The sequence below is a fragment of the Podarcis liolepis genome (genome assembly GCF_965112155.1).
Source record: "Podarcis liolepis genome assembly, chromosome: 4".
NCBI classification, from domain to species: domain Eukaryota; kingdom Metazoa; phylum Chordata; class Lepidosauria; order Squamata; family Lacertidae; genus Podarcis; species Podarcis liolepis.
The window spans coordinates 7,984,598-7,998,171 of NC_139558.1; the positions used below are offsets into that span (position 1 = coordinate 7,984,598).

The 13,574-nt window shown below is 40.7% G+C and overlaps 1 protein-coding gene across 4 annotated transcripts in view; it reads right to left on the reverse strand.

Moving 5' to 3' along the window:
• The window catches only part of KLHL1 (kelch like family member 1), a 125,165-nt gene that overhangs the window by 65,682 nt on the left and 45,909 nt on the right, over positions 1–13,574 (reverse strand). The window lies entirely within an intron of this gene.

A 13,574-nucleotide genomic window follows, 5' to 3' on the forward strand; every position in this document is an offset into this window, starting at 1 on the left:
GCGAATATTTTCACCTGCTTGATTTACTCTAAAGCTAAGTGCCAGGTTTATGTGGCTCAGGACATGAGAGATAGCCTGGGTCACAAAACCAGCTTCATTGCAGGCAGTAGGGATATACTTTGCAACACTCATGCCTGGTAGCAAATATAAACTATCCTGACCGTGGGATACATATCATTTTTATATTTGTACTGTGTTTACTAGATATCTTTATTGAGCAGAGGTGAAGCAGAGTACAAAATAACCACTAGCTGGGCCCTCCCTTGAGCTCTATCAAATTCAAACGTTACCAAAGAAGTATGCCTCCTAACCAAGAAAAAACTTCACAATTTAATGCAAGATGACTGGATTTTAGCACACATCCAGCAAGATTCAAGATCTGAGGGAAAACCAATACAGAGCCATGTAATTTTAAAATATGAGAAATGGGGACAAGCGAGCACAAAACTCTGCCACATCTCTGCTGATCTCTCAAAGAAGAAACAAGGAGTAGGCAGTGTATCTATGTGTGAGTATTAATATATAAATAGACAAATGAGAAAAGCCACTCTTTCCGGACAAGAGATGCCTTTCCACAGGAATAAATTAATGTCCTCAATTTGCATCAATAATATGCAAATTAAGCAGCCCAGATTTGATACACTGGGAATATGGAAACCATCTTCAGGCAAAAACAATATGTGGCGTTTTGAGAATTTATAATGGAAATGTTTACAGATGTTAAACTAATGGGTTTAAATTAATTTTGTATCAAACCATTATAATTTTCAAGAAATGTAATTACAGTTTTAAAAACAGAACAGAGATACTTGGTTAACAACTGGATGTAACTCCATCATAAAGATTTAATTTCATTTGATAGGTAGAAGACCAAAAACAAATCTTGAAATCTGTTCGAGTAATTTAATATTATTTCTTTAAGCAGAAACCACATCTTAACCTTCATTAACTCATAGATGTAAAAACCGCCCTTGAAATATATGTGCCATAAAAAGCTATTTATTTAGCAAATGAGATAGCTGTTTTTCTGGGATGAATGCAGGAACTGAAAAATCCTCTATAGTCAAAATGCAACTGTATTTTTCAAATCTTCATTGTTTTAAAACATTTTGAACTCTGGTTGCATGCTTTCTTTCTATACATTATGTATATTTTTCACAACACATCTCTACCCATTTGAACCATAAGCTGGGAATGATATTACATGTTACGTTAGATATAATTATTTTACATATAGTTCTTCCTAAGAATGCTTCTTCTTTACATTTTGAGAGCAGTGCAGTGTTTCTTATGTTTTTCCCAGAGAGGCACGTTGCATCTCAATGCCCGACAGTAAAAAGACAAGGTCACCATATGTGGGGGAAAGGAGGCAGGTTTTTCCCTTGTTGCAACAATGCACTTTACTTTCCAATGCAAGTGAATTTGGAATAATATTAAGTTGTATGATGCCACTGGGATAGATGCTCACCTGCATTCCACAGGGCTCTGATCATGTCCTCAGACAGCAGGCAGAGACAATTTCTCAAACTAAACTGGGCTTTAGAAACAGTCCTCAATGTCCCTACCACCTCAGAACTCCCATCATCAGAAAGGATAATCAACATCTTCAGCCTAAAGAGGTACAACTACTATCCAAGAACTCCAGCTCTGAAGCCACATTCATGCTCCAACCACCTCTACATCCCACCATCAAAGACTCCTAAAGCAAGCAGGTTCCCTTTAAAGGTGGACACATGTTTCTTTGTGGAGACAAAAGCAAAAGTGAATAGTCTGAAGGAAGCCAAATCTCCGCTTAGTAGATTCAGTCAGAGTTTGCTAGCTGGAGGCGCAGTGTTCAAGTTTAACTAGTCAGACTTCCAGACGAATGATGGTGCTAAGCGTTTCTTTGTTCTACTTATCTAAGACCTGACTTTCCACTTCATCTGCCCAGCAGACTTCTTCTTGGTGACCTCCCTTTCTGGAATTTGACCCTGGCCTGACTTGACTCTGCTCACAATACCCTTTATGGATTTGGCTCCCCTGGAACCAGCTCTCAGCTGTGTCTGACCTGGGTCTGGCCCATCCCTGAGAGGGTGCTGCTGGCTGAAACAAAGTATAGTCCTGGCAACCATGGCTCTTGCTCTTACCTGTATAGCTGCACCTCTTCATCTGCATGGCTCACATATGGGGTATATTTCCTAGTTATGCAAACATATAACGCGATGTGGAGGACTGGCATTTTATCTATGCAGATTATTTGCCAATAAACAAATAATATTCCATTGCTTGGATCCAGAAAACTGTAAAATTGTTTCCACTAACGCATGGGGGGTTGTAAATCCCATTTAAACAGCGGCGCTCTGCAACTCCCTACCCTACAAGTCCTCATATACTCCAAATGACCTAGCTCTCCCCACACCATAATCATCTCCCTTCCAATTTTAAAGGCTGTTTGAATGGACTGTGTAGGTTTATTCATGAATATTGAATATGAATTTGGGACAGCTGCGGTGGGCTACAGAAATCTAGAATCAGAGAAAATTGCCTTCCTGCTTTCCACTAACAGAAGGCTCCACGGGATCAATGAGTCTTCCATCAGTGGAGGGACACATCTGGGTGCAACCCTTGTGATATAACATTATCTATAACGCACTATATTATGTACTCTGAAAATGTTGGCTCAGAATAGAATACCATTTCCTCTTGCTTTTCCCCAACAAGATAAATCCACAGATTGTATTGTCACTTTATCCCAAATTAAGTACTATTATAAACTTTTTAAGGAGAACATTATGATACAAGTCACCAGGAACCTGTCACATTAAGTTGTTTTACCCTGACAGAACACTTACAAACTGCTCATTGAACTGCTGAAAATTTGCCAATGTGCTCTCTGATCCCCACAGATAAATTTCAGACTAAAATGAGATTGGAAAGCATTTTTCATGTGGCACATTATATTGATTAAACTGACAGATATGCCTGTTTTATTGGTCTTTTGCAAACTGCATACTCTGAAGAAACGTGCATTGTATCCTATTTTATCAGAAGTGTCAAATGATCTTGCACTGTCAACAATCGGAAACATGCAATTATTTTTCACATTAGCTTATTTCTGAATAAGGAAATGTCAATAGTTTTTGTGGAGTTCCTTGTGCTTCATATACTTGGCAACAGCCCCTAGATAATCTAGATAACAGGCATCATTTTATCACTGAGACTTGGTCTAGTTCAGCATAACAGTAAATCAGAAGTGGGAAACTTCCAGCTCTGATGCCTTAAGATGGGCTCTCAGTTGTTTCTTGGCAAGGGGCAGGACTCACTGATGGCACCCATCATTTAAGAAACCTTTTACAAATGGCCCATAGGGCTGGGCTGAGGTCAGGATGCAAATCAAGTTCCCCACCGCTGTGATAGACCATGGTTTCCTGTGATGTGAATATGCTTCAGTGAGTCTCAGGCTTCCCGAATATATTCTCATTTGTGCATGAGAAGGTCAGAAGTGTTTGTTCCTTATTTTAAACCAAACATATAAACTGTAAACTATGGTTTCAGAACAAGTAAGGATCTGAAACTCTGGCCTGATCCATCCTTTTTCTTACCATAGTTTAAACAAACCACAGTTTACCCAATTCAGATGTCACAGAGAACTATGTTTGTTTGTAGCTTGTTTTTGTTAACCAACTGAAAGCTTCTGAACATGCAAGTCCAAGACTCATCATGGTCCATCACGTAGCAGGAAACCATTATTTTTCATTATGGCTGAACTAGTCCATTACTATGAGTGTTCAGATACCTTGCCTTTTAAGGTCTATGGCAAGATCTAAGGAAGAACTGAGCATATATTTCCCACTTTTACAGATCACACCATCCGTTCTTTTTACATATATCAAAATTTAAAGTCAACTTGGGCATTCCTCTCTAGGCAAGCTATTTAAGGAATTTTGATAAAGGGTAAAAAATAAAAAATAAAAGGTTTCCATAAGGTTAATGAAATTTCTCAGTCATGGTTTCCATGTATCCTGAGGGTACCACTGGATTTTGATTACATCAATATCTAAAGAAGAATATTCTTTCAAAGGTGAAAAATCTGAGTGGATTTGAGAGAAGCCAAAAAATGTTCTTGAAAAAACTGTAAGGTGCATTTTGCTTGTTCCCAGGTTTTGGGAGCAATTTTGCTTGCTCCCAAATCAAAGTTTGAAGTAAATTTGGAGGTTGCATCATAAGGAAAACATCAAGTTCCCCCAGACCTCATACATAACAGCACAACAATAACTGCTCCAGAATGAATTTAAACAGGAAACTTCTACTTCAGAGGGTAGAAAGTGGTCACTCTGAATACCATATGCCAGTGTTTCCCAACCTTGGGCCTCCAGCTGTTTTTGGACTACAATTCCCATCGTCCCTGACCACTGGTCTTGCTAGCTAGGGATGATGGGAGTTGTAGTACAAAAACAGCTGGAGGCCCAAGGTTGGGAAACACTTCCATATGCAAATTGCAAAGCCAGACAAACAGGCTCTCGGACATCATTTGGAACAGGGCCTAAAGGAACCATGCCCATCAGAGATGCAAGAGAATGCCCACATGTTGGCACATCATCATGCAGGAAAAAGAGGGGGTGCGGAGATTTTAACGCAGGTGCCAGAAGGCAGGCAAATCTGCCAGTACCTCTTAAGACTGCTGCGTTCTTAAACTGACTTGGCAGAAAATTGGGAATGACCCATCTTATCTGGAGAAGACCCCTTATCTTCTGATGATAGACTATTTCCCTAAGTTCACTGAAGTTGATCATTGGAAATAAGCTCTCAATAAAATGAAAGCTATTTTTCATGCTCTGGGAGCCCTAGCCAAGTCATCTCGTAATAATAGGCAATAATTTTCACCAGAACTTTGTAGAAGACTTGCAGAGGTCAAGAGTGAAGTATGTCAGTCTCTGACATCATCATCATCATCATTATTATCGGGAGGAATTTGAAAGCATTTGGTGGGATACTGTTCCTGGAAAACCTGAGATCAATGGAGGAAATTATGTTTTCAAATGTAATGATTTTTAGAATGTTTTAACTTTTTCAGAATGTTTTCTATTATTATTGTGGATGTGGATGCCATACGGGGCTCCTTTGAGAAGAAGGATATAACACAAACAAATAAAGAAATAAACACATTCAGCAATTTCTCTCCCAGCCCATGGTCTTGCAATTTAATTTAATACATTAATTTAAATACTGCAATTTTGCAATGCTTTACTAAAACCCAGTCTCCAATATGCTCTTGGTATACCTATTTCACCATCCTGGAAATAAATGTTGTATTATTGCATATAGTTCATCTCTGTTTAAAGTATTTATTATTTATTACAGTTCTGCGCTATATTTTCTTCTCCGATAGGCTTTTTCACAAGGAATATGAAAAATGCTTTAAGAGGCAAGAAGACAAACAAGAATGCAAACTAGACACCCTAATCTCACCCCTGATATAGAAAGCCAAAGAAAAAATAATTCTGTCTATAATACTCATCAAAGAAAGCAAAACATTAGATTTTATGAGCTTTTTACTTGTCATAAAAGCAGTATGGTCTCTGCTCAATTTTAAGATGTACATAAAAGCCAGCTATATTTCTGAATGCCAATTAAAGAGACTAACACAGCCTCAGCACAGAGTTGGCACGTCACGGTTGTTTATTATATGCTAAAATCATATCCTCCAAGTCTCCTGATTTTCCAGGTAAAGGTAAAGGGACCCCTGACCATTAGGTCCAGTCATGGCTGACTCTGGGGTTGCAGCGCTCATCTCGCTTTACTGGCCGAGGGAGCCGGTGTACAGCTTCCAGGTCATGTGGCCAGCATGGCTAAGCCGCTTCTGGTGAATCAGAGCAGTGCACGGAAACGCCATTTATCTTCCCGCCGGAGCGGTACCCACTTATCTACTTGCACTTTGACGTGCTTTCAAACTGCTAGGTGGGCAGGAGCAGGGACCGAGCAACGGGAGCTCACCCCGTCGCGGGGATCTGAACCGCCGACCTTCTGATCGGCAAGTCCTAGGCTCTATGGTTTAACCCACAGCGCCACCCGCGTCCCTCAGTCCCAGAATTACAAAAGCCATCATGTAATATAATGCAATATAATGCTTCTCTTACTGCAAACTTCAAGAGAATAAGCATGCATCCTAAGATTTTTCTTGGGATGGGCTTTCTCATCCACAACACATGTGTTCTTGAAGAAAAAGCCAACCTGCCATGAACTACTGAGACCTGATCAAATGAGATGAGTGGACTTTTACTGGCCCAGCTTGTTATGACCAGATACTTGTTCTATTAACAACTTCAGGGTGGATATCAGGGAGCTAGAGTTTCCATGATTCACCAAGACTGGCTTTGTAATGTGTTTTACTCAGCAAAATATATGGTCTGGTCTTGTTTGCGTATTTCTAATTTCAGGTGCTATGCATGTGGTTTACTCTCTGACTTGAGGCTGGTGCTGAAGGTGCCCAAATTTCTGATATCTTGCTTGCTCTGCACAGGGCTTCATGGTCTCCATGGCACCCCTGGGACTGGCACAGGATGTACTGATCTGTGCACATGTGAGAGGTCACACAGTGTACTGCACTCTTCACAATTTGGGTGATCTGGTGACTGAAGGCAAAAATGTAAGGCTGTTGTCATGGTAAGATCACTACAAAACCAAGTCACTTCCACAGGAATAGTGGACCATTTGGTATGGTACACTGTTTGAGACTTGTGAAACCTCTAGGTTTCCAGAATGTGGAAAGATACATAATGAGACATTATGGCTTAGCTGATATTCATAAAATGATATCCTCATTATAATCGTTAGGAACAATTCCTCTCTTTCCAGTTTCAAAACATTATTACAGAAAAAGAAGCACATACATGTTCAAAGTAAATGAACAAATGGAAGACTACCTGGTTTCTCCTGAAACAAATAATAAGTTATGGGGGCTTCCTCACCCCCTTTATATTTTCTACAGGAAGCACTACATTCAGCCAAGAGCAATTTCTTAGCAGGCAATTTGACTAGGCGAGAGCAATAGAGGGCAGCACTTCATGGCATCTCACCAACTCCATCCCCCAAGGACCCAAAGAACTCACACCTTACTGTCTAGCAGAAGGATGCAAACCCTTTCATTAATTCAGTTTCAAACAATGCAAATTTCTTTGGCCAGAAAATGTGATGAGAGGTTGATGGGTTAGAATGCTCTTTTATTAATGTGAGCAGTACACAGCACCTTGCAAACAATTATATAGCTGTCAAACTGCACTGTTCTAAGCACTTTTTTGAAAAAAGAAAAGAAAAGAAAAAGGAGAACATGGCCTTAGGCCTATTCAGTTTTTGGTAGTGAACTAAACTAATCCATCACAGTGGTGTTCTTAAAATTAATTTTGGAGGATTACAAATCTAAACAAATATGCTCTCTTAAAATATAGTTCACTCTCTTTCTTTGCATCATGTAATCATTTCAATTAACATCAATTATGCCCAATTACATGGACTAATTAAGTGAAAAATATGATATCCCCATTAACATTACTGTGTCAGGACACATATTGTTCCCCCACTTACAACAGGAACACTTCCTATTCATTCTAAAAATAAAAGTGGGCTAATGACATTCATTAGGATCTCAAGCAATGCACTGCTAACTACAACTTTATTTACCAAAAGTCAGAGAATCAGGAAGTCAAAACAAAGACCTAACAGAAGACACCACTAAGCTCCCAGCCTTACATAAAATGTGGATAGAAATGAGACTAGGAATTGCAGGCCCAATTCACATGTATTACTAAACAAAACCATAGTGAAGTATGACAAACTGGGGTGCAGGTACTCACAGCTGCTTTGGTCCTCCTATAGTCCTGCTGCCTTGCCACTGTGAGCCATGATTTGGCTTAGCATTATGGCTGAACAAAGGCTCATGATTTGTCTCAATCTAGACAAAGCATAAGCAGTAGCCAAGTCTTACCTTTAATGATTTGTCTGTTTGAATGTAACAATAAGCCAGACCATAACTTAGTTCTTAACTCCCCACCCCTGGCAGGCCAAATCTGACAGGTGGGTGTGGCTGCAAACCTGTCAATCACCTGATATCACTATGATGTCACATGATGCTGCACTTTGAAATTCCGACTGCTGAGACTTTATTGTTTTTTTTAATTTTTTTAAATTAAATTTCCATTTAGCAAACCAATCATATCATATTAGTTATTCCAAATTATATCAATACAAATCATAAACTCCAAATATTTAGCCGAATTTTAAATTTTTGTTGGGGGTACCCATGCTTCAAGTTCAGTAAGGGTCCAGTCATCTCATATTTCTGCTGCTTTGATCCGACAGCTGAGACTTTAAAGTGCAGGGAGTGGTTTGAAAACCCTAAGGCAAATACCCCCATACTGCTCTTTCAACATCCCAAAACAGGAGGCTCAAAGAGCAGCATTAGGTTGTCTGTAAGTGGGCTTTCAAAGAGCCCCTCCTCTGGTTTTATACCATATTTTTCCCTGGGAATGTCTCAGATTGGAATCTTAAAAAAAAAACACTGAAATAATTAACACCATATTTGTGGGTGGGTGAGGGTAAATCATGCAAATAATTACAATAAAAGGTTGTAATTTATAAGTGTTGGAAGAGCAGTGTGAAGCTCTTTGAAAGTCCTTTTGCAAGCCTCCCTTTGACAGTGTCCTTTAAAACTGCTGCTAAAATGGGTACAGTATTCCCTCCTCCATTTTAACAACAGTTTCAGCGGAAATTGTTTTCCCCTCCTGGAGCAAGATAATAGGGGAGCACCTTGTACCAACAAAAAAAACTATCAGAATCTCACTTAAAGCTCCTGGTGATTGCTTTGTAAACATGCCTGCCCCTGCCCCACACCTGATATGATGTAATGTGAGGGGTGGGTGGCCGTGGTTTCGGGGAACAGCCATCACAGGCCAAATGGTACTCCTTCAAGATTCAAGGGCAAAGAAATATTTAAGCATTCCAGTGTAGTATAGTATAGCATGTGTGTACACACAAATACATACACACAAGCAGAAACAGTATCCATGCCTCTCTTCAGAAGCATTGGCTATCCGTCTCCACAACATATTGTCGTGAGCAAGGATTTTCAACTCTTACAAATAGGAAAGATCAGGAAAAAGAGGAAAAAATGAGAGTTTGTTTGTCTCAAATTAGACCTAATATAAATGAGTTTAGCCCACAAAAGCAAGCTCATACCTCTCAATGAGTCTGTGTACATACTTAAGATACATACTGCATGTAAGAGTCTTGTTTATAATTATATTTTGGGAATGACTCGTGCTCTTATGTAGCTGCACTGTTTTATGCTTTTGAGATGATCATACTATAAAGTAGTTGTGCACTATGTTATAAATCAAGGACCGCTAGTTGTTGTCTCTTTTCCTTTTCCGGTGTATTTCTTATGAATAAAAAAAAATTGGTGCGATGTGAGCAAATTTTTATTCTGAAAGTGTGGCCCACTGTACTATAGTCTCAAAGCAGTTTACACAGATACTAAGTCCCTGACTGATTGGTTTGCTAATGCATGGCTCATTTCTGTGTGGCTTCTCTGTGGCTCCCTGGTGGAGTAATGAGAACAATGAGGAGGCAAAGAGACCATGGAAGAGTGTAAGAGACTGTATGATATTCCACAAGCAATAGTGGATGGTTCTGGTAAAAGAAAAGGATTAAGGCCAAGCACTCTAGACATGATTACAGTATTTGAAACTTTGCCACTAGTAATTAATGCTTACTTCAGAAAAGCAGGAATCTTGACATGTCTTACAAAATTCTACCTGTCCTGCACATCTTGATGGCTCTATAAAATATAGAAAAAAATAAACTTGGGCACTTAAAGTTTCATATAAAATTCACAATGGAGTTTTATCAAAAGCTTTTAAAACAACAACAACATCATAAAGGACCTCTTTTAGGCAAGCATACAGTGGTGCCTCGCAAGACGAAATTAATTCGTTCCGCAAGTTTTTTCTTCTTGCGAGTTTTTCGTCTTGCGAAGCACGGCTTCCCATAGGAATGCATTGAAAATCAATTAATGCGTTCCTAGGGAAACCGCTTGCAAGGATGGCGGTGTGGAGAAGGGCTTTTCTCCCCACCGCAAGCCTTCAGGACAGGTACGGGAACAGAGGAGAAGGGGCGCAGCGCTTCTCCTCTGTTCCCGGGGCTTGCGGTGGGAGGAGGGTTTTTCCTCCCTACCGCCAACATTCAGAACAGCATTCTGAATGTTGCCGGTGGGAAGGAAAACCCTCCTCCCACCGCAAGTCTTCAGGACAGCCATCCGAAGGCTGGCGCGGGGAGAAGCTCTCTCCACCCCACCGCCAGCCTTCAGAGCAGCCTTCCGAAGGCTGGCGGTGAGGCAGAGAGCTCTCCGCCCCACCGCCAGCCTTCGGAAGGCTGCCCCGAAGGCTGGCGGCGGGAGGAGGGCTCTCCGCCCCACCGCCAGCCTTCGGAAGGCTGCCCCGAAGGCTGGCGGCGGGAGGAGGGCTCTCCGCCCCACCGCCAGCCTTCGGAAGGCTGCCCCGAAGGCTGGCGGCGGGAGGAGGGCTCTCCGCCCCACCGCCAGCCTTCGGAAGGCTGCTCCGAAGCCTGGCGGTGGGGCGGAGAGCCCTCCTCCCACTGCCAGCCTTCGGAGGAGGTCCGAGGACAGTGGGGAAGACGCGCTGCGCTTCCCCGCTGTCCCGGAGATTTCCCTATGGGCTTTCGTCTTGCGAAGGAAGCCCATAGGGAAATTCGTTTTGCGAAGCGCCTCCAAAACGGAAAACCCTTTCGTCTAGCGGGTTTTCCGTCTTGCGAGGCGTTCGTCTTGCGGGGCACCACTGTACTTTTATTACTTCACATGACATGCTAAACTTAAATCATGCAGAATTTGGGAGAGGGTAACGAGAAAATTATACATATGACAGGGAAATGTAGAATTGTTTGGAAAATGCATGTAAAACATTATTATTATTATTATTATTATTATTATTATTATTATTATTATGCAGGGAGTAAAATGGTGAGCATCTCCTGGTTACTTACTCAGTAAACTATACATATATTTACTGATGTCAGCAGATGCATACTGCATTCTCTCACAATAAAATACAATTGATAAAACTGGTTTGACAGTAAGTTAATATGGTCAGTTCTTATGAACATATAAAAATGCATTTCTGTGTATTGTAACCAGGAGGTCAGTGTCTTTTCCTCAAATAAATTAAATTTGAATTTTAGGACTCTTTTTGATGGGCTTAAACTTGAAAATTTCGAACCTAAATGTAGAATATTTCAGTTCAAGAAGCAGATCTAGTGTTGTATCTATGCAGTAATTCAGCCTTATTTTCTAACATGTTAATTTCCTTTTGTGCAATTTATGCAATAAGGTTGGAGGTTCTTGGAGTTAAATTAGGCATCAGATTGCAGACTAATTCACCATGGGCTGTTTGCTTAACTACTTTCCCGATAAGATCTGAGGCATTTCAGTACCAGCAGTTGTCTTCCTTATATGCCTGCTAATTGACTTGTTGTCCATATGCTGGTCCCTTAAATGTTTTTACTTTTCCTCTTCCCCCAACTGTGCCCTGATGAAGTGGTGCTGTGGCATCACTGCTGTATTAGAGAAAGCTTATCATAAAAAAGTTCCACACTGTGATAAGTGCTAGTTATATCCATTCATTTCAAGCAAGCACCTCCAGAAAGCCAAACCACAAGCAGTGATCTTATGAAGTACAGCAGTTTATGGGGAAAACAGGGGTGGAGGGAAAAGATATCAAAAGCAAGGGAAGCCTAAGCCTCCTTTAATATCACGAACACAGAGAAATACAGCTTTGCTACTGCCTTTCACCCATGAGAAAGACCATTCTGTTGATCTATGGAAGCTTGGTAATCCAGCAGAAGTTGACATCATGATTTCTTCTTTTAAATCCATCACTCACACCAATACTTTTTTAATTTTATCATTTAGCAAGACAGATCTATGGCTCTCATTGCTTACACTGTATGAATAGCTAAACATTGGTATAACTAATATAGGAAAATCTGTGTCATATTATCTACCGGTACCTTCCTCTTTACTTCTGCTAATATTTCCTGTGGGCTTCAAAAGATATCACTCATGGAACCAGAATAGTGTGCCAGAGTCTAGGTGCACTGTACAGATGAATTCAGAGCAAATAGCTCCAGACAACTAAGCATGGCTGCTGTGACCAGACCAGGTATTTGTCTCAAATACTACCCCTGCCCTGCCTTCCACTTTCCTTATTGATAGGAATAATGTGTGGTGACTAAAATTATGTGCCTGGGTGAATGCAGAGGGGAAGGGTACCTGTATTATAATGATCAAGTCTGCGAGAGATATGATGCTGAAGGTTTGATAAGCCTCGTGAGAAGATGGGCAGATGCTTAAAATTATTGTCTCTTCCTGGTCCTTCCTGCATCCCCCAAGGCTTAGGTGTCAACCCATCTTGTCAACCCATTCTCTAGGCTAGTGGTGGTGCTTTTCAAGGCCAGGGCAGTCCACAACAAGACATCTGTCATCCATGATTTAATCATGGATGTGGAGGCCAACCTGGCTTGTATTACCAAGGGTGGGGTTAGTCAGACCCTGTTTTGTCCACCTGGGTACTCAGTGCAGCACCTTCATTGGCTGGAGGGATTAGGTGGGGGCAAGGGAGTCATCATCATCTACGAAGTTTGCATGTTGACTTCCCCACCACCTGCCTCCAACCCCCAGTTGCTGAAAGGTCAGATAAGCACTGTTGCCCAACCATGCTATTCACTAGTGAGTCCAAGGTGTAGTAAATACATCTTTGCATGAAGCTCTTAGAGGTAGTAGTGTGTCTGCTCATTTAAAAATCCTCCTTGGACCCAGAGGCTTAGGATAACTCAAAATGTTGCCACGTTTTTGGATTTTAAGGTTGTTTTTTCTTATGAACGAACCTGGCTACACTTGTATTTAGTGTGTGTGGATCAGTACTGAAACAGAAAGCCATGCATTGCTATAGCCATTTGAAACATACTTTGAGAAATGTCCACCTGCAAGAATTTAGGTAGCAAAAATTAGTTTGTATAAGCTCGTAGAACATGCATAAAGACCAAAGAAAAGATGCAGTTTGGGGTTTGGATTTTTGGGATGCTGCACACTGCTGGTTTTTTACTAGTTTTGCCTTCATGCTTGCAGTTGTATGTTTGTTTTTTTCTCCTACTCGCTTGTTAAACTTTAGTATAAAAACTCTATAAATCTCCCATATTTTTCCTCCAAAGGAAACATGCCCTATAAAGCTCAGGTTCAGGAAAGGGGAAAGTGAAACAATATATTGTACTCAAGTTTTCTGTTCTTTCATGTGACTAATGCATTTTCTGAAGTTCTGTACGCAGAATAGTGATCACTTTTTGCAGTCAATTTGTTATCAGTTGGATAAATAATAGCCACAGGTATGATAAAGCTGGACACTTTCAAGTTCCAGTGGAGAAAACTTACAGAGTAATGCATGTTTACATAGGAGTACCTTCCACTGTAAATGTGCATAGAATTGTAGCTACAAATGCACACCTATCTATTCCACTGAAATAAATGATTTTTA